This window comes from Mus caroli, chromosome 4, assembly GCF_900094665.2.
Source record: "Mus caroli chromosome 4, CAROLI_EIJ_v1.1, whole genome shotgun sequence".
Lineage (NCBI taxonomy): Eukaryota > Metazoa > Chordata > Mammalia > Rodentia > Muridae > Mus > Mus caroli.
Window position 1 is genome coordinate 75,318,502 of NC_034573.1, and position 22,172 is coordinate 75,340,673.

At 42.8% G+C, this 22,172-nt stretch overlaps 1 non-coding gene across 1 annotated transcript; it reads right to left on the minus strand.

The window, feature by feature from the left end:
- Positions 1-2,993: 2,993 nt before the first annotated feature.
- Trnah-gug lies at positions 2,994-3,065 on the minus strand. The gene has a single exon. It is a non-coding gene; the product is annotated as a tRNA-His (tRNA).
- Between the last annotated feature and the right edge of the window lie 19,107 nt (positions 3,066-22,172).

Below are 22,172 nucleotides of genomic sequence, written 5' to 3' on the forward strand. Positions count from 1 at the left end.
ACCTGAGGGCATTCAGTGATCTTGGAAGGATATGGGTATATGTTACCGCTGTAGCCCTACTAAGTGCTAGTGTTGTCTTTCTGTATGTGTTTATGTAGCAGGTGTTTTTTTTTTACTTCTCACAGTCACCTTCCACTCTTCCCCTCTTCCCCCATGAGAGAGTGTAGACAACATGGCTCACTTAAGCAGGTTTCACCGGCAGGAAGGCCCCCTTCCGGTAAAGACAACGAAGAGGTCATTTGAAATGCTGTCCGGTTAGGCAACTGTTCCAACTGTGAGTGTTTAGGCTCAAAGTCAGGCCCAGGATCACCATATTTTTACCATTTCGCCATTATTTTCATTTACTGCGAGGCAACTGTGGTGGTTTGAATGAGACACCCCCAAATTCTTCGGCTTTTAACTAAGCAGTACCCAGTTGGTAAACCTGTTTGGTTAGATTTAGAAGGGAAACCACACTGGGGTGAGCCCTGTGGTTTCAAAGCTCAGGTGCCATTCTGAGCTGGCTCTCTCTGGTTCCTGCTTTTGGTTCAAATTGTGAGCTCTCAGCTGTTTCTGCCTTTGTTGCTTCCCTGCCACGGTGGCGGTGGATTCATGTCCCTCTAGAACCATAGGCCCCCAAAATAGGCTATTTGTTCAATAAGTTCCTTGTTCGTGCTTTCTTTTTTTTTTTCTTTTTTTTATTAGGTATTTTCCTCATTTACATTTCCAATGCTATCCCAAAAGTCCCCCATACTGTCCTCCCCACAACCCTACCCACCCACTCCCACTTTTTGGCACTGGCGTTCCCCTGTACTGGGGCATATAAAGTTTGCAAGTCCAATGAGCCTCTCTTTCCAGTGATGGCCAATTAGGCCATCTTTTGATACATGTGCAGCTAGAGTCAAGAGCTCTGGGGTACTGGTTAGTTCATAATGTTGTTCCACCTATAGGGTTGCAGTTCCCTTTAGCTTCTTGGGTATTTTCTCTAGCTCCTCCATTGGGGGCCCTGTGATCCATCCAATAGCTGACTGTGAGCATCCGCTTATCACAAACACAGGACAGTGATCAACACGGTAGTAAGCGCGCTGGTTGGGTGGGAGGCAAACTCACGGGCCTGTGGAAACAGACAGACACAGATGCTCTGCAGAGTAGGGAAAGATGGTAGCGGCTCCAAGGCTGTCAGGTCTCTCCTTTTGGCCTCCTGATGTGATAAAGGCTCTCCTTTGTCTATCTCACTGTCCCCATGACATAGCTGATGGACTCTGATGGATGATAAGCCTATTTCATCCTGTCCAGGATTTTTGAAAAGAAACAGAAGAGATCTCCCTCCTTTCCCTCCCTCCCCCTCACTGCAGTCAATGCTTACTATATAAAGAGCTGGACCTGACAAAGTTCCAGCTACATAGATGTAAGTTGCAGAGAATCACAGTAACATTCAGGAAGAAATATGAGATGGAGCGAGCATGCTCTGGTTCTCCTCAATAGCCTGACCTGAGATCGTTTCTGAAGCTAATGCTTTGGTTCATGCCTCTCGTGCTTCCAGATTGGGTTTCTGTCACTTGCGACCCTTGAATTATGATGAACGCAGGGTGCGTCCTCAGATGAGACGTTCCTTGCACTTTCAGTCACTTACGAAAATACCAAGATCTGGGATTCTCCTGTTTTAACTAAAGCAGTATGCTTCAAGTAGCATTAGTCCTGGCAGTAAGATAAGAAGGTGCAGTCCCGAGGTAAAGGTTGAGGGGGGCGGGGCAGGGGGGGCGGGCAAGTGTGTGGGAACAGTGGGAATAAAGGAGGGATGCGAAGTCAGCAGTCAGAAGAGATTTCAGACTGAAAAATGATCTTGAAAGGGAGTCTTGGAAGAGACAATAAACACATTTTACTGCTTCTATAACACGGGGCTCTGAGACCAATGTTTGGGGTTCATAATCAAACGGTGACTGCTGGTTAGAAAGGGAGGTATGGTACTTATTCTCGTCCTTCTATAATGTTATTTGCAAGAACTCACTGGCTCTGAAAGAACTCGATCAACCCTGGATATATTTATTTGAAAATTTGTTAGCATTCTGTAAATTCAGTACACTATTGCTAAGTAGTCAAGGAGACAGCCATGAGGCCATTAATGTAGACTCTTCTAGTGGCCCCTTATTTAAAACATGACAGCTACAGTGGGGGAACAGTAGAACCTCATTATAGCACACGCACCGCTGACATCTTCAGGCTGGATTGTTCATGTTTTTAAGTCCTAGAGAAAAGCCCATTAAAGTCGTGTTACTCACATTAATTCAACATTTAGCTACTTACAATACAAACCCCAGTCTTTTGGAAAATATCATTTAAAAAGTTTTGCCATATATGGACATTATTTATGGCTTGAGCCCTATTGTCTACTTATAATATACCCCCTTTATCAGACCCAAATGCCCACTTCAGAGATTTTCATTCTGAGCAACAACTGGCTTCTTACATTATCCAATGATGCAGGAAAGTTAAATTACAACCAGTTCATATCATAGAAACAAAATGTTTCCTGCAATTACTGATAAGGGACAGTTCATTTTCTCTCTGTCATCCTGGAAAAAAACCCTCCTAACAACAATTCATGCCTGGTTAAACAGGATTTCCACATCTCCTGCTGACATCTTTCCAAATAATTCAGGGCTGTTATTACTGTATAGCCCTGGCAAGGCTCAAAAGCAAGCAGACTTGACGAGTCTGCTCAAAGCACAGCTTAAGTAGTTGTAATTAATAATAATTACATGCCCACTACACTCCAGTTTTATCATATTATCCGTCAATGCAAATAAAAAAAAATCCCCACGCAATGCACTTGCAGCAGGATTGGTCCATTAATAAAGCAACTACATAGATGTCATCTTCATAAAGTTTAAAGTATTTATGCTGATTCTTGTTTTTAGTTGATCTTCATTATTCTGTCTGTTTGTAAAATTTAGCCTGGATGCCATACAGCATGTGGCCACATTTTATTTTTCTTCCAAAAGCCTCCTCATTCCTGCCGTGACTCGGATTCGAACCGAGGTTGCTGCGGCCACAACGCAGAGTACTAACCACTATACGATCACGGCGAGCTACTGACAAGCTGAACACAAAGCTTCCCTTAAAAGCCACTGCAGTATTAAAATTTGTGGAAACACTGCCATCTATTGCCTAAGTGTGTACATTTTCTTGATATTGCCAAAGATGAGCTGCGCCTCCTCCGTTCCTCTCTTGAGAAGCCAGCACCAAAGCGCGCAATGGAAGCAGCTCTGCCTTCTTCACTGACTGGGCAAGCTGTCCTCGGAGAGGAGAAACTGGATCCACTGCTTAGGAGATGGTAGTCAAGGTAGCAAGGCGGACAGAAGTTGGCGGGTTGATTCATGCTTCCCACTGTTTACGCAGCGAAGGCTGCACATTGCCCATCCCACCAGCCACCAACTATGCTGTTCTGAATGACATAAATTGGAGTCTCTTTGTGTTCTCTTTGCTGTGTATCTTATTTCCACATACTTAGGTAGCACCACCATACATTTCCAGGGGAAATTTATTATAAATTTTTTTGTAAAAATTATCCTCCACAAGGTATTTGAAGGGCTGAGAATCTTACAAGAATGTGCCTACAAGAGTCTGTTTTTATAGAATGGGCAGTTATTGAATTATATCTTTTAAGCATTGGAAACCTAGGGGTACCAGGCTGGGCTAGCAGGTCTGGTGGGTGAGGTGCCAAGTCCGTGTGCTGATGGGTTGCTAGGAGCTCCCTTGTTTCCGGAGGTTAGCTTCAGACATAAAAGATCACTTTCTCCTCTCTGGTCCATAGCTCCTCTCTCTTCTTCACAGATGCATGTCCTTGCTGTGGTGTGGTAGAATGTTGTTGCCCACTTTCCTAAGCCGTAAATGGTCAGTGTAAGAAGAGAGGCAAACAATGCTAAATGAAGCCTAGCAGGCCACCAGGTGCACAAGGGACAAAACAAATCTCTTGGTGAAAAAGAAATAACTGTTTTCCAAGTCCAGTCTTGAGTGAATCAGATTTGGGTGGGTGGGTGGGTGGTTGGTTGGTTGGTTGTTTACTAGGGTGGGTCTGTTACTAGCCGAAATACTATTTTTAAGAAAAGGACTCCCAGAATACAAATTATGAAATGAGATTCTCTTTAAATTGTGCATTGTCACCTATAGACTGGAGGGGAATAGACCATTTTTACCCTCTGTGCTTTTCTACTTAGGGACCTATAATGGCATCAACCCCACAGGACTGAGAACAGATAAGCAGGTGCTTGTCAATACTTAAAACAACCCTGTCTCAGTGTAAGCACTGTAGAAGCCTTAGTTATCACAGTTCCAATAAACACATCCCATTAGCTCCTGGGAACCATTTCGTAAACAGCTGCCAGTCTAGGATATACTACACAACAATGCCCCAAGTAAGGTTTCCTCTTGTGCTATCTCAGGGCCCTGCTATGTCTCCACACTCTGGGTCCTAGGCTGAGGGGACAACTGCTTTCAGGAGCTGACTGCTCATTGAGTGGTGCTCACTGCTTGATAAATGGGAAGAGAGCTCTGGAGATCCTGAAATGAGCAAGTAAACGCTCTTTTGAACAGCTGGAGGTCAAACTCTTGGATAGAGAAATATGAGTTTTAAATATGGTACGTAATAGTCATCAAGCAGACACTGGGTATTTGGGAGTTGTTGGGAATCATACTGAACAGGCTTTACTGATTGGTTTGCAATGGGAAGAAAGTTTATCTCTGCCCCACAATCCTCTTGGGCCCGAGAGCTATACATGGCATCATCCTGACTTGGTTTCCAACAGCCCAAGTTAACCATCACAGTCTTAGCTTCCATTGCATACCACCTCCTTATGACTCCCCAAAAGGCAGTCCTATCGGGAAAAATGTAAAAAAAGGAGAAAGGGCCAGAGAGAAGGTCGCCATGATAAGCCGGGCTCACCTTGTGTTGTTTTTTTGTGGCATAGTCCACGTGGAAATAATGTCATCTGTCAGTGCGGTGGCCTCTTAAATAGGATGCAAGGACATTTGACTTTTGCTATCTTAATACAAACACCCAAGAGCAAACAAACTGCTCAGTTGATCAAGGCAGAGAAGGTTTGATGAGAGGAGGGGGAGGGGAGATGCTCTTCCTGGATTCTAGCAACTTCCCCACTTGTTACTCTTGTTTGACCGTAAGCTGCTCAGTGAACCCTCTCATAAAAGTTAGGGTAGTTGAGCTAGATGTCCTCTAAAGTATTTTGTGTCTCTGACATGCCACAAAGTTAGTTTAGAATACGTTTATGGACAGTAGTAATACAATACAACATTTTTTTTTCAGGAAACAAAAAGAATCATTCAAAGAGAAATGGTCGCCATAGAGTCTGCATTTCTCCGGAGGTCACAGACACTGTCCTGTTGTCTCAGTCTCCTACTCATAGGAACATATGTTAAACATGCAGGGACTGGACTTCCGGATGAGGGGCTGAGGCTGAGTATGGGGAGGAGTTTTCTTTTCTTTAGTTAGTGTTGAATACAGTTTTATTTTGTAAGAAAGAACAATAATATAAGACCAGAAGCAGACACACGTTGTGGATCAAATTGTTTACAGGCTCAAACAGCAAAAGTGTTCCAGGATGACCAGTATCTCTCATTTTAGAGGGGCACTAAATGACAGATTTCACTCCCGGAAGACCCTAACTGTTGACTTCCCTTCTCGAGTCTTTAAGAGGAAGATTGATGTTCACCAGGGTCCCATTGTTCCAGTAACAGCGTTGCTGCCCGACTGGGGTGGTGTCCCTCTGATGGAGCTGTTATCTTCTGGTCATTCATAATGGATTCTAGCAGAGGAAAGGGGGTTGACAAGGGGCCAGGGACAGAACAGGTCCCCACCTCCCAGCTGAGCCCTGTCTCCTCTGTCACCCCTCCTCCCTCCTTTCCCAGACTCAACTCTGTTTTCTCCACCCCAGTCCCTCTTTTTTTTTTTTTTTTTCAGTTTGCCTCCTGCCTCACTGGGGGTGGGGAAGTGACAGTCAGATCCTCACTGGGCTGGAGGCCAAGCACGCCAACCCATTGGGCTGAGGCTGGCTGGCTGCCCAGTTTTCAGACAAAGACAGGTTGGGAACCCCCCTACAAAGAAGGCTCCACGGTCCCCTCCTCCTAGGGTCCTGTCTCTTCTTGGGCACTTTCTAGAACACTACCCCCATCCAAGGAAGCTCTGTGTGTATGTGTGTGTGTCTGAGTGTGTGTTTGTGTGTGTGCATGCACACTCGAGTGGCACGAAAGAGAGAGAGAGAGAGAGAGAGAGAGAGAGAAACTAAAATTAGACAATCAGATACCTATAAAGGGACTAAGGATTTCATGTACACAGCACATGCCTTAGAGAATAAGCTGTATTTTCAGAAGGAAAAATCAGGCAACTGAAAGCTGGAGAAGCCCAAACACATGGTGGCTTTGAGTGTCACACTTCCATGCAAGCCTCTATCACAAGCACTACAGAAAAGTGGACTGACTCAGATTTGAACATGTCCTGCATCGGAATATGCAGAGACTCCAAGAAATCACAAAACGCTGGAGAAAGCACATGATTTTTTCAGAACGCTTGTAACCACAAAATGTTTTAACAGCTTACATGTTCAAGAGTAAACTGCCTGGAGTGGTTTTCCCTCTGCTTATTAATGAATTCTATTTAACCAAGTCAGAAATCTTGCTGTCGGGAAAGCAGAAACTGTGGGTTGGTGGGGGAGGGCGTTGTTGGTTGTTGGTTTCATTTTAATTTTTTTTGCCCGAAGGCACCATTATAAAACTCCAGATGCAAAGCTCTCTAATAGAATTCCTCCTCTACATAGCACTCTGGAGCATACGGCCTAACCTCCATGACTGGCAGCTCAGACCTCTGGAAGCCTTCCGAAGGGGGTAATCCATTAATGATAATGTGAGACATCAAGGAGTCCTCCCGAACAGCTGAAAGCCTCCAGCATAGGAGAGTCAGACTCTGCATACAGGAAGAGGGGCCATACGGTGGGAGAGGGACCCCTCAGGATGGGCAGCAAATTTCCCTCCATCTCATTAAGACCCGAGGCTTGTGAGAAGAGAAGCAATGGAAAGAAGGGAACCAGTTAGCAGTCTGGATTTATCTTAGACAGATTCACCAAGGAACTACTGTTCTTTTATTATTTCTTATGCTTATGTTTTCTAGAGTGCTGGGGGTTGAATCCAGGGCCTCAAACACCTTATTCAGGGTTTTCACTGTGGGACATAATCTACATTAAGGCTCAAAGCCTTGGACAGATGATTTGACCTTTTGGGTTTGTTTCTTTCATCCTGGGGGCGGGGAGGCAGGGGACAGAAAATATCTACTTTATGAGGTTGCTGTGAGGATGAGCTAAATGTACAACATGCTGCAAACTGTGTGGGAAGTACTTGGTTGGCCTTAGGACAGAGGGGCTGTGGATCAGAGCTAGCTGTCCTGAGTCCCAGGCCAGCATGAGAAGAGATCGGAAGAGCAGGCTCAGAGCAAAGCCCACAGTGGCCTGATGTTTACCGACTTCATGTTGCTGAGTGGTTGGGATGAAGGATATTTCTGTTCTCCATAGGGATGAGAATTTCAGGGCCTGAGAAAGTGTTTCCAGTCCCAGGATCAGAGGGACCCAACTGGAAACTGTGGTGAGAATAAGAAGCAGAAGTGGAGGAGAAGGCTCCCAAGGCAGAAGCCATTTGTACTGGGTTTAGCCTGATTTATTGCCCTTATGCCCTAAATAAGCCAATATCTGAGCCACTTCAGCCCAGAAATTAGTGCCTGAAGCAGGAAGGAAGAGGTGTTTTAGGGTGAAGGGAGAGTCAGAGAGGAGAGGGAGGTAGGTAGGTGGGAACTAGCGGTTGTTATGTCAAGCCCTCTGTGGTGCCGATTGAGGTGAGAGGCTCATCACGTGGGCCTGGTGTTTTTTGTTTGTTTGTTTGGTTGGTTTGGTTTAGATTTTTTTTCTTAACAAGTTTGCATTTAAAATGACTGTGCTGTCGCAATATGAGGCACCTGGTGTCAGGTAGTTGGGGTTGAGAGCAGTCGATAACTCACGGTTTTTCAAAGGCCAGACAGTTTGCCAGTCTCCTGCCTCCTACCCTCTTCACTGAAGCCCTGGAGCACCCCAGGAACCAATCTCTAGTTTTCGAAGTTAAACGTAGCTGGGTGTGCCTTGAAATCTGACGTGTGCCCTCACTTTCGAGTTTCAGAGGAAGCTGATGAGTGTGTAAGGGCTTTGGGCTGGATGTGGCAGCACCTGTGGAACACCGCCTCAGGACACTGAGGCAGGGGATCATGAGATCAAGGCCAGCTTGGCCTACATAGCAGATGTGAGGCCAGCCTAGGTTATGTGACAAGATCCTGTGTCAAAATTGAAATGTTTTGCCACTCTTAGTTTTAACGTCCATTTCTGAAGAATGCTCCACAAGTACTTAGCTTGGTAGGGTACTTGGTCAGTTTTGATCTTTGTATAAATATCAAATTCTTTTTTGGTTTTTTTGTTTGTTTGTTTGTTTGTTTGTTTCCAAAAGAAAATTTTACTGTGTAGCCCAGGCTGTCCTTGAACTCTGAGATCCACCTGCCTCTGCTTCCCAAGTGCTGGGACTAAAGATGTACACCACCAAGCCCAGTGAATATCAAATTCTTTCAGGCCAAAATCTCTCCTAAAGAGAGTAGATTTAGAATCGCAACAAGGGCCAGCAGGATGGCTCACTAGGCAGAGACACTTGCTGTCAAGCCAGATGACCTGAAACCCATATCGTAAAGGACACAACTAATTTCCTCAAGTTGTCCTCTGTCCTCTACATGTGTCCTACGGAATATATATATATATACACACAGACACAGACACACACACACACACACACACAGAGAGAGAGAGAGAGAGAGAGAGAGAGAGAGAGAATTGAAAAAAATTAAATTTGAACAGGCAAGCTAACTGATCAGACCTTAATAACTTGTCCATCAAAAATACTCAGAAGTACTATAGCTTGCCTTGCTCTCATTTCTTTCACCACACACACCAGAGACAGGAATCAGGAAGTAGACGGTGAGACGCGAGGACCATAAAGTGAACACTCTCATCCTGCTAGCTCATCCTGTGTTCTTCCTTCCTCATGATGACAGTGATGATCTGGGGAAGCCATCTAACCTCCTTTGCTTCACTGGCTTTAAAAATAGCAAATAATCGGTTCTTTATCTACATGAGGGTGTTGAGAGAAAAATGTGAAATAATGAATAGAAGGTTTGAACAGTATTGCATAGAGTATATACGATTGCAATTATTCTCACCATTATCATCATATAGCAGTTATTGATACAGAAGGTAGATCCTAAGGTTATAAGAACAAGGCATGTGTCTATCTAGAAACCGTCTGGTCATAAACATATATCTTGGATAAAAAATATGAACCTTGACACCTTTTCCTTGATTATCATCAATTCTTTAGATGATGGGAAAAAAAAACTCTAGAGAGAAAGGGAGAAAAAAGAGGGAAACTAGCCTAATTGAACGTAGGACAAACTATTCATTAGCAAACTAAATAGCTACGCATTTAATAACCTATAGTGCCTCATGGAAAGCCAAGGCACTGCCAAAAGTAATTGAAGTTTGCGATTCTCCAAACTATTATTTAAAGCAGGGTTTGGCAAGGCTCAGCGAGCCTGCACCAATTTTAATTGTGTTTTTAAAACTCAGGATGGAGATTACATTTCTTTACCCGTTATTTGCATAGTGAGACCTCTTTATGGTGAACTTGCTTATAGTAAAACCTCATGAAATGATTTTAAAGTTCGATGCATGTGGGATCCATCTAATACTAAAACCCACACTTTAAGTTCTGACCTTTTAACTGATTAATTCCCAATTGCACATTCCTTCCAATTTGCCCCCCTAACCTATCCAACATCTAACGATGTGGTGAACCCTGTTATGACTAGAGAAAGCTTCTTGGGAGACTTAACTCAAGGAGAGAAGCCTCAGGAGTAACTCATTGGGCCCTGGAGGAGATTGACCAAGTGGCCATGTCATAAGCCATGACCACCTTGCCCTGCACTCCAGGGCTGTGTTACTCATGCATGTGCAGTGCACGTTGCCTGGCTCTCCAGTACTGGTGATAAAATGTGCTCACGTGTGACTTTTCCTAACATTGTCCCATTGACCTTTTTGTGCCTAACCACCTAGGCACCTTAAGTCTCTTAAAGCTTCCTGTCTCCTTCCTTGTAAAAGAGTTGCTGATGACACCTCCCCTAGGAGGTCACAGTGAGGCTCACACAGTGAGAACCACACAAAGGGAACTGCATTTGAAGACTGGCAGGCACTAGACAGCCATGCAGTGTTTGCCTGGGGCCACCATAACAGCACCATGAGTATAGCAGCATAGCTACATAGTTCTGGAGGCAAGAAAGAGCCCCAGAGACCTCCTCTCTGGGCTGTGAGCTAAGAGGCTGAAGTCTATAGATGCTGGTTACTGTAATAGTTCTGTGAGCTCTGTTGGGAGTCCCTCTTGATCCCCACTTCCCAACCAGTGCAACTCAGAGCTCTCATCTGTTACCTTTCCTCTCTAGTTTTACTCTTGAACTCATCTGCCACATTTGCCAAGGTGTTCTAAGATGTCAATCTGATGGCAGAATTGTCATGAGAGGCTTGAGATTTCAGGTCGACAGTTGAATATATAGAATTGTAATTACTATGTGGGTTAAGGTAGATGCAAGATATTGTTAATATCAAAACAAATGATACAAATGAACTCATGGGAAAGATGGTGCAGATTCAAGTATTCATAAACTCAATATAGACATGAGATCTAAAGTTTCAGATAACAGTAAGTCTTTCCAAAGTCATCATCTAGAAAGAACTGACCAATGGACACAGGTGACAAGGAGCAAGGAAAGTAGAGATTTGACCGCCATAACATTAGACAAATGACATTAGAAATATGCACATTTCTAATAATCCTTAGATGAGTATAGGCTCAATCAAAAGAGAAGTTGGTGGGAGGGGCTGGAGGGGAGAGGCGGGAGGAAAAACTGTAGCTGGGATTTAATATATGAGAGAATAAATAAGGGAGGGGGGAGAGAGAGAGAGAGAGAGAGAGAGAGAGAACACTGCAGGGACCGGGCCCACAAGCCCTTATTGTCCAGTCTGACATCTTACTCTGTGCCAGGCATTCCTTGTTCTTTCCTGCCGTTACCACCCATGCCTATATCCCTCAGCCATAAATGAATAAACTATGCTTGCTATCGAACTTTAAATATTGGAAACTATATAATGCACACTAGTCTGCAGCTTGCCTCTTATCCTCACAATTGTGTTAGTGAGTTTTGCATGCATTGTCGTGAGTAGCTGGGGGTTGTTTGACATTAGTGCTTTATAGTGTTTTCCTGCCCCCAACCATTTGGTCGTGCTGGTTGGTTTTGTCAACTTGACGCAAACCCGGACATTTCTAGGTAGAGGGAATTTCAGCTGAAGAGATACCACCAAATATTGGTCTGAAGGAAAGTCTGCAAGAGGCATTTTCTTGGTTGGTAATTTATGTAAAAGGATCCAACTCACTGTGGGTGTTGCCTGCCCAGGTAGTCCTGGGTGGTGTTAGAAACAGGCTGAGCAAGCTATGAGGAACAAGCCATGGAGGACAACCCAGTAAGTAATGGTTCTCTGTGATCTGTTTCAGTTCCTGCCCTGAGTTCCCATACTGGACCATGATTGGTGTGTGGGGGCCAAATAAACTTTTCCTCATCAAGTTGCTGCTGGTTACAGTGTTTCATCACAGCAATAGAAAACTAAATACAACGCTGGTATATAGACAAGGCTGGCCTCATCTTCTCAGAGATCCACCTGTGACTGCCTCCCAAGTACTGTGGTTAAAGCCATGTGCCACCATGCCTGGTTTACTGTGTTCTTAAAGGAAGTTGGCCTGGTCTGCAAGTAGTCTAGTAGCCAGTGCTTATCTCTGTTTCTCTACCACATGGTAGAAGTTTGATTGGTGGCACTTCCTTGAGATCTGAAAACTATTTTTCAGAGTTGCCATGAGAGGTTGTGATTCACATGTCTGGAAAGGTGGGGATTCTGTCTTCCTTTTTGAAGTAGAATCCCAGGCTGTCAATCACTTTCCTTCAGCATTCTGGAACCGTCTGACTCTCAGCCAGCATCAATGCTAAGAAAGGTGCTCTGGAGTAGAGAGATCGTTCAGCATTAAGGACACCCTTTGCTTTAGCAGAAGATTCCCTTTGTCTCCTAGCACCCATGCTAGACGGCTCACAAACCTATAACGCCAACTTCAGGTTACCTTACTCCCTCTTCTGACCTATGAAGAAGGCAACTGTGCTCATGTGCAAATTACACACACACACACACACACACACACACACACACTGAAAAAAAAAATCAAAGAAAACTGCTCTCAAATAGTTACCTGCTGAGAAGTGGAACCTGACTGCTCAGCTCTTTGTAAGGCTGTTTCTTTATTTTGATTTTGGTTGTTTTGTTTATGTGATTTTGTTTTGTTTTGTTTTCAGTTTTACTATACTGTGTCCAACTACTGATTTAATCTTAATTAGACTATTTGTGATTTGTGAAGTTTCTTTCTTACTTAGTCTTTAATTTTTGTTTATTATATGTGTATGGTGTGTGTTGTGTGTATGTGTGTGTTGTGTTGTGTGTGTATGTGTTGTGTGTGTATATGTTGTGTGTGTGGGTTGCGTTGTGTGTATCTTTGTCTGCAGGAACACTCACACCACAGTGGTTGTGTGGAAGTCAGAAGACAACTTTCAGGAGTTGTTTCTCTCCTTCTGTGGGTTTCAGGGACTGGTCACATCTATTGGCTTGTTTAACAAGTGCTGTTGCCCTCTAGGCCACTAAAGTTCCCTGAACTTGAGTTGGTATGTTTCTTCAGTTCTGGACATTCTCTGTCATTAGTCCTTCAGACTTTGTCCCTGCTTGATCATCCTTCTCTTATTCTTCTGGGACTCCACTGAAACCTATATGTCGTCTAGTTGAGCCTACCACGTCTCTGTTTTCATTAGTGACCACCATGGTTGTGTTTCTTGTGCTGTTTCCCGGATAATTAGTTATAGATCTCTTCTACCAAGCCTACCCACTTCAATTATTCCTGTATAACATCTAGTCATAGTCTGTGTTAGTCTATGAAAATTAATATCTATACCATGTGTACAGTAAAATGATATGAAAATACTTAAGATAGTTATGTATTTTTAAATTATACTTTAGAGGTTTGCTTTAATAAACAGTGCAATATCTTCAGCAAAGTTAGCTACGTAAATATACTTTCTTCCTCTAAATAAACTTATGATTACATAAAAATTATGCATAAGCAAGATTAAATAGAAATGTATTAAAAACCTTAATATATCAATTATCCAATTTTAATAATTATCATTTAATCTTTTTTCAACTGCATACTTTCAACAAAATTTTCTTAGAAAAAGTTAAAGCAAATCTGTGAGAGTATGTACTTCCAAATGAAATGGAATTACATCTGAAAGTACCTTAGTTTACATCTCTAACTGATTTGAATGTCTACTACCTACCCGTGTGTGTAACAGAACCAACATGTTATAATTATACCTAAATAAGGCAGCTTGCATGTATGTGTGCATGTGTGTGTGCATGTGTGTGTGTGTGCACGTGTGTATGTGTTTTAAAGAATGTTATATAGCATTTGCAGGAATTCAATTTAGTTCTCTAGAAATATGCTCAGCCATTTGCCATTTCATAGTTCATTATTTCTTCCACATGTTTTCAAGTCTATAATATATCTCTTTAAATATATGATGCATACTTTTAAAAAAGTGTTCTGTCTGAAACTGCCATGGTTTGAAGTCTCCTTACGGGTCTGTGTCTGCTGAGCTCAAGATATTGCTCATTGTGAGTTATTTCCTTGTGCGTTTAGTTGATTTTTATTGTTGGATGTTCAATATTCTTGGAATCTTATTCACGAGGACTATTTGGGGTCTGGCACAGAGATATGTACTTTATGAAGGATGTACATTTGTTTGTACCAAGCATCTGGTGGCACGACTATTCTAGACGTCACTCCCGATTACATTCTTGGCTTGAGGTTTTTTAAGCCACTCAGGGAATGTGGATTCAGGCAGTAAATCTGAGATAACTGGAGTTAGGAGTTCTCAGGGGTAATTTATTGTTTTCTTACCTTCACTCACCGTCAAGGTTAAACATTGTAAATTTTCTTTACAGTCCTTGGTTGAGGATTGGAATGAGGAGAAATGACAAGATAATTTCTAGTTCACATTAACCCATATGGACAACTCTTTGATACATATGTTTTTGGCCTTCTCACTTTAGTGGCATCTGAGAATTTTCTAATATTCCCTATACAATGGAATTTGTAAAGCTGGGAGTTCACATTCATCTGATAGAACAGTTACCTTGTTTTGTGGACTGGCTTTCTCTCCTTTCACGAGAGTTCACCTGTGGGTTTCAGATACAGCTTTTCATATGCTCTTTTAGACTTGAGTTCTAATTGTGCACAGAAGGAAGGCTCATCCAGGGACTTTTCCTGGAAGAAGTAGTCAGTTCTGTAGTTTGTACTATTGTTGTCTTCTGAACAGTAAATCTGGAGGTTAAGTCCGGACAAATGCGCACATGGGCACGCGCACACACACACACACACACACACACACACACATCACTTGTGTAATCATATATGGAAATAAATCGGAGTAAAAAAGCCTGGTCCTTTGCAAACATCTCATTCTTTGAAAATAAAAATCACAGCAGGTCAATGTCTGTGAGGTCAGCTTGGAGATGGAGTTCACTGGACACTCTGTTCCTTTCTTGTATTATAACTCAGTTGTATGACTGGTGTCTGTTGTGTGTCTGTCTTATGACCAACTATGCTGATTTTTTTCTGGAATGCATTTCATCCATTTAGAAATGTTTCCCTCAGTGTCTACCATGGTGGGCTAAAGGAGTAAAACCAACTGAACCAAGGAACTGAAAATATTTAAATTAATGTCTGATTTGATTTAACTGTTCATGAGAAGAGATCAGGAAGAAGTGATTGTTATTTTTATGTGTCAGTAACCTTTCCCTCAATACTTTTCTTATCTAATGGACATAGTCCAGATGTAGAGGGACTTTCTGGAAGATATGATCCGTTCTCAAAGGTCTTTATCCGTCTGCAAGAAAATCTCAAAGCTGAGAGTGGGGGTGGGGATGGAAAAGAATGTCATGTTCCGCAGAAGACGTGGAGGGAGAAGGACTAAGAGGCAGAGCGGGACCTTGAAAGAAGGGAGGTATGGCTAATCACACAATAGGTGAGGTGACCAATGGACTTCCCACACCATCAATATCTGTTACTTGATATTCTTCAAGTTTTCTGACTTGTGCAGCATCCCCAACCTCCAGCAAAGTTAGTTACATTCACAGAAGTCTTGTCTGGGTAGGGAAGAGACATATGTGCAAATTGTAGAAAGTTGCTCCCTGTTCGGGTTAGTGCCAAAGCACAATAAAGGAACATCTCTGTGACAAGCCAGTAGAGAAGAGGAAACTAGTTGAACAGGTAACAAAAACAAACAAACAAACAAACAAAAAAGTTGCTACCAGGAAACTTCAACTCTCTGAGAAATTTGATGGACTTCTCTACTGACTGGTTTTGTGTGTCAACTTGACACAGGCTGGAGTTATCACAGAGAAAGGAGATTCAGTTGGGGAAGTGCCTCCATGAGATCCAGCTGTGGGGCATTTTCTTGGTTGGTGATCAAGGGGGAAAGGCCCCTTGTGGGTGGTGCTATCCCTGAGCTGGGAGTCTTGGGTTCTATAAGAGAGCAGGCTGAGCAAGCCAGTAGAAGCAAGCCAGTAAGTAACATCCCTCCATGGCCTCTGCATCAGTTCCTACTTCCTGACCTGCTTGAGTTCCACTCCTGACTTCCTTCCGTGATGAAAAGCAGTGTGGGAAGTGCGAGCTGAATAAACCCTTTCCTCCCCAGCTTGCTTCTTGGTGATGATGTTTGTGCAGGATGTCTGACTAAGACAGACTTCAATCGAGAATTTCAACAGCAGATGCTTGCACATAACACTTGGGTCACTGTTAATATTTGTAGCAAGTTTAGTAACTTTCGAAGGTCTCAGCAGCTAGAAGTCGCTGTCAGAGTCTACCCGCCTTGAGGAAGAAGTCATGCTTCCTGCACCACGGCGTGAGCTCTCTAGCTCTACTTTAAGCTGTGGTTTTAAGCTTATATGCACAAGGGACTTCTGGGACAGCTGAGACTCCCTCGGGTCACTCAAGGGGCTCTACCTTAGCTGATCTGAAGTTGAGTCGTCCTGTCATAGGGCCACAATGGTATAAGAAAGGTGCTGTGTAATGGCCACATGAGAAGGTCAAAAGCATAGAGTGTGGGAGAGAAAGGTGAGCACAAAGCCTGTTAACTCTGATGGAATGCACTTTTACAAAACCCTGGTTCATACCAGCTGGAAAATGAGGGTGAAAAAAAAAATAGCCTTAATCCCAGCACTTGGGAGGCAGAGGCAGGCGGATTTCTGAGTTCGAGGCTAGCCTGGTCTACAGAGTAAGTTCCAGGACAGCCAGGGCTACACAGAGAAACCTTGTCCCGAAAAATAAATAAATAAATAAATAAATGAAAGTGTTTTGTAAATCCCCCTGTATGAGAACAGATCCTGGCTACTCAGCATCACAGAGCCCTGAACACAACTGAACTTCCGTTTTTTTATAAGAAACTCCTGCCCGGGAGGAAACTGAAACATGTATTTTTTTCAAGAAGTCTTTCCATTTTGCCCAATCCCAGTTGCCACATCTCCAGCACATCCCTAGCACTTAAGGTTCAGGGGACATCTGTGAAGAAGGGGCAGAAAGACTGTAAAGAGCCAGAGGACAGAGATCTAAGAGACTGTGTCTCCTAGAGATGACAGGGAAACTTCACCTATGATACCTCAACAATATGGCTGCCTATACAGGAGCTGGATAAGAACTACAGCATCAGACATGCTGGCATGGGAGGGGAAGACTCACTGGGCTCAGCCCTAGTCAAAGAACTATAGGGATGCAGTTAAGGAATGCCAAGACCTGAGAAATAGTCCTTCCCAGAGATGAGCTCCCAAGTCCTGAAATCATATAAACCCAGGTAACACTAAATAGACTGAGCACTTTATATTTATATATTTAGGCATTTATATTTATATAGCAATAACAATTAAAGAAAAAAAGAAGACTATGGTTTTGAAAAGGAGCAAAAGAGTTACCCAGGAGGGACTGCAGAAAGGAAAGGGTAGGGAGAAATAACGTAATTGTATTTAATTTTCTTTAAAAGTCCCTCAGATCCATTCATTGTTTTTCCATTCACTGCCCCATCTTGGGATGACTGGTGAGTGCAGAGATAGTCCCCTCTTTACTTTGAAACTTGCCCATTCTGTGTCTATTCAGTCTTAATACTGTAAACTAGCCCCAATTTCACCCTAAAGACACAGCTGAAATCAGTCTTCCTCCCTCCAATCTTACACCTGTCTTGACCTTGTCCTCCCCGTCTCCAAACACTTCCCAGGAGATGATTCTCTTACTTAAGAAAGCAGCAAACTGGGCTTTGTTTCAGTAGCTGGCTGGCATCTATATGCTATTTGCTTATTGCTTATTCAGAGGTAAATGTTAAAACCTCAGTTGAAACTGTTTCAGTTCTCCAGGTGATGGCTTTGCAATTCAGACATTGTTTGTAACGCTTCGACTGCATTTTCAAGGGTGATGCCAATAATCATATTTTTACAGATGAGGTCATGGGACTTGAAGCCTGGCACCTTACTCGGGGCGGGACAATTGTGTTTAAGGCAGGGATTTTAGCACAGGTGTTCTTGATTCTCAAGCCTGAGTTGGTTCCATGGCAACACAGTGAAGCCTGAAGCCAGGTCCACTCTGGCCAGCTGGACTAAGCACGTGAGGTGTTACTCTTTTTAATGAGTTGACACCAGCAGCTACTCTCCCCATGGGACCTCACAAACACAGCTGGATAATTGAGGCGAGGCAAAACCAGTATAAAGCTGTTTTATTATTTGTTTTCTTAAGATACCATGATCTGTTTTAAATCTTTAGCTGGTTAGTGGGTAGGTAGTTGTTTATTAAACTATTCTTTGTACACATGACATAATTTATAATAATTTTTCTTCTTTTAAATTTTATTATGAAGCATGTTTAATCTTATACAAAAAAAAGGCAAGTATGTTGGTCCCTTATGTGTTCCTGCCCAGCTTTAGAACTGACTTAGCCAAGTCAGTATATACCTCTAACAGATAAAGATTTTAAACTTATGTATATGGAAAGCATAATTAATTAAAAACAACACAATAGCATGCCAGATAATAAAATAACCAATAGTTAATAACAAACTAACTGTAATTTGTTATCTTATCTTAGTCAAGTATATAGTCAGTCTCCAAATACCTTCCATAACAGAATCATAACAGTCTACACCAGTGGTTCTCAACCCTTAATGCTGTGAGCCTTTAAGTCGTTGTGGTTACCCCCAACCATAGAATTATTTTTATTGTTACTTCATAACTGTATTCTTGTTAGTTATGAATTATAATGTAAATGTCTGCTATGTAGAGTATATGGTATGCTACCCCTGTGAAGGAACATTCAGCTTCCGAAGGGGTCGAGACCCACAGGTTGAGAACCCATGTTCTAGCCGGAGTGTCCAACTGGAGCAGCTTTGACTAACTCCAGGTTTGATTTAGTCCTTCGGTTAAGTTACAGTACCAGCCATTATCCCAGATCAGACTGACCTCACACTTGTGACTCTCCCGCCTCTGCCCTCCCCAGAGCTAAGACTATATATAGGTGTGTGCCACTATTCCTGGCTCATTCCAGTTCTTATAAAAGTCCTTTCTTTTTCTTCTTCATTCACTGTTATCAGTGTTTCTAGAGAGCAATAAAGTATCTGTCAACAATGATGAGAACCAGAAGAAAACCAGCCAGGGATTATCCAGATGGAAGCCTGTGCTACTATTAAACCTCTCCAGGCACTTTACAAAGCCCATCTTTTTGGAGTCATTATCTCCACAATATTTTCATATAAAAATAGAAAAAGGAGGGGGGAGAGAAGAGAAGAAATCAAGGAGGAGGAGGGAAAGAAACAAGGAAGGGAGAAATAGAAGAGGAGAGGGGGCAAGAGAGGAAGGGAGGAGGGATGGGAGGAAACTAACAGGTGCCTTTGAAATCATATAATGATAGATTAATCTTGCCTTCCTTTCTTCTAGCTAGAGCACGTCAGGTCACCTGTCAAAATGTAATTAGGAACTCTCAATCCTGAAACTTTATATTCTCCCCCATTCCCTCGTAGACATGCCTCGTCCTGATGAGGCATCCCAACGTGGCAGTCGTCCTGTTAGCTAGACAAATATCTGCCAAAACATTAGGCAGATGGTTATCAAACGATTTTCACATTCCCCATACGAAGATCCCTGTACCCTGCTGATGACAGGATTACACAGGGACTAAAGCAAATTAACTGGAAGAGGGGAGGAGAAGGGATGAATCCTATTAGTTAGGACCACACGTGCTTAAATAAATAAATAAATAAATAAAATAAAACCATAGCACTGTGTTTTATACACACCAGCCCAAGCTTTCTCAAAGGGGTTGAAAATATGTGTGATGTGGTTTGTCCATTTCTACTTATACAGATTGCTTTCTACCACAGGGTTTCTTAAGAGACCCTGACCTTGCACAAAGCTGCCACTCAGTGATGTTCAGGCTATGGGTCCCATAGAGGTGGGCTTCTTCTGCTCTCATCTCCGAATCTTCCAACTATTTTTTCCTTCATCATGTAAGAGCTATTTGGTCCTCTCAGGCTTTGAGTGCTTGGGGACAGGATCTCTAAAATGAGTGCTACCAAAGAATAAAACTTGAGTCTTCATAGTGTGTAGCTTGTGTAACAAACCCTGGGTTGATTTCTCGTTTGGCGCTTAATTGGAACAAGGGGCTAGTTTGTAACCCATTTGAGGATCAAATGAGATTTTTTTTTTGTCAGCCTACTATGAGATAGGGAAGATTTATCTGCAGCCACACTCAGATGTTCTCTTAATACCTTTCAAAAATACAAGTGCTTCCATCCTAATAGGGTTTTAGCTTGAGATCTAATCATCCACTCTTGAATTAAGATGCTTGAATGAAGCCAACTCATTTGGAACTAAGCACTTTAATGTCAACAGAGACATATGGTAGGGAGACAGAATTACAAAGGCTCTCTTCTGAAGCATACGTTAAGAAGGCAGGACTAAGACCCCAGCGCCATTATTAGTTTACTCATTTATTTCCTAGTAAATAACCAAGAGTAATGTCATCTTAGAGACCTGGAAGTTATCTAATAATTATATGTTTGGGATAAGGGTGCATTCCTACCTGAAGTGATTACAACATTCCCTGGTTGTATAATTACCTCTTTTGAAAGCAGTGTTGTTTTCAGATCAAAGAAGATACAATATATACATACATACACCACACACACACACACACACACACACACACACACATTACAAATACATAGCTAAAAATACAGATCAAGACTTCTGTGAGACATCTTCATCCAGGTTGTAAAGATCAAGGCATATGCTGCATCTGTGCAAAGGTGTCACCCCAAACCATGCAAACTGACACCATAATAAATAATGTGTAGCCGAGCTTCTCTCTGACTTACCCATGGGGATCATGCTAACAGGAATTTTTTTGAATACTGAATCCCTGAAATGGTTTTCTTGATTTTACATGCAGATAATCCACCAAATATGAGTGTGTTCATTCTGTCTTTCCTGTATCCTCAGCCTAAGACAGGGCTGATCCTCTCTCCAGGGAGGCGATGAATGGGCCCTGAAGTAAAGTGGTGAAGCACAGACAGAGCTGTGTGAAGATAGACATAAGATACCAGCAACCCTTAGTTAATGATAGTTAATGTAATTTTGTTTGATATAAAGGTCTGATGAGTCTCAGTGCCTGGTACACACGGGCCTGCAATACACAGTTGGTGATGGGCTTGGACTGAATGAATGGACACAGACGGTATGATGCAAATACACAAGAATTTAACGTATGCCCAAGCCCAAGGGAATATAAATCTGTGTGCATCATGATGCCAACCACAAAGATCTTGAGTTTAATGTAATGTAATTAAATGTTTAATTATCTACTTTTGAAGCCTAAGTCACTCAGGTTAAATATGTGTGGAGTAATAAAAGCCATGAATAATTCAGTGTTTGCTATGGAGGATGAAGCTGTGATTTCATGGAAGAGAGAGGTACATGGAATGTCGTGACAGGCTGATGAGAGAGTCCCTTGAGGATCTAGCTTGGTGGACATGATTCTCAAGGCTTTATCAACAAGGCCTTTAGTTTGCAGAGGAGGACATGGTACATTTCTAAAGAGAGATTAGAGCAAAGACAATGTATAGATAAGGGACATTCAGGGGTAGGAGCTAATGGGGAAGACAAATAGCATAAGCCACTCAAAAAATAAATTCAGATCTGAAAAGCTGCAAGCAGCGAAGAAACCAACTTAGAAAATGTGTCTTTATAAAGTGTGTGTGTGTGTGTGTCTTCATCACATGGGGTAAGCCACAGTGATGGAGTTCCTGCCGAGCATGTACAAGATACTCGCTTTGATTCCTAGCACAGAATAAGAGGTGGAAGGCAAGGATAAGGGTACATAGAACTGAAAGAACAACAGCTGGAATGGGCAGGCAGAACAGGGAAAACTTCGAAAACCAGAAGCCTTTGCAAGGGTAGGATCACAGAGGGCAACACAGTCAGTGGGAAGAGAAGGATCAGTCAGGCTGGCACCTGCAAAACGTTAGAGATATCTTTACCTAACCTGTGAGCCTGGGTGTATGCATGTGCACAATGTGTGTGCAGTTGCTTCTGACAGCCAGAAGAGGACGTCAGCTCCTCTAGAACCAGAGTCACAGATCGCTATGTGTGAGTTGTCGTATCGTTGGGAACTGAATCCAGGTCATTTGCAAGAGCAGCAAGGGCTCTTCATCTCGGATTCGTCTCCCCGGGCTGCTTTGCCAGTCATTAAATTGGACTTCACCAAACCGGCCTGAGTAGGGCCACAGGCCTCATCCGGCCTAGCTAGAGCGCAGGGTCGGCTGACACCCGCCAGCTACCCACGACCCCCGCCACAGGATTTTGAGACTGCTGGTGAGTGGAACACAGCTT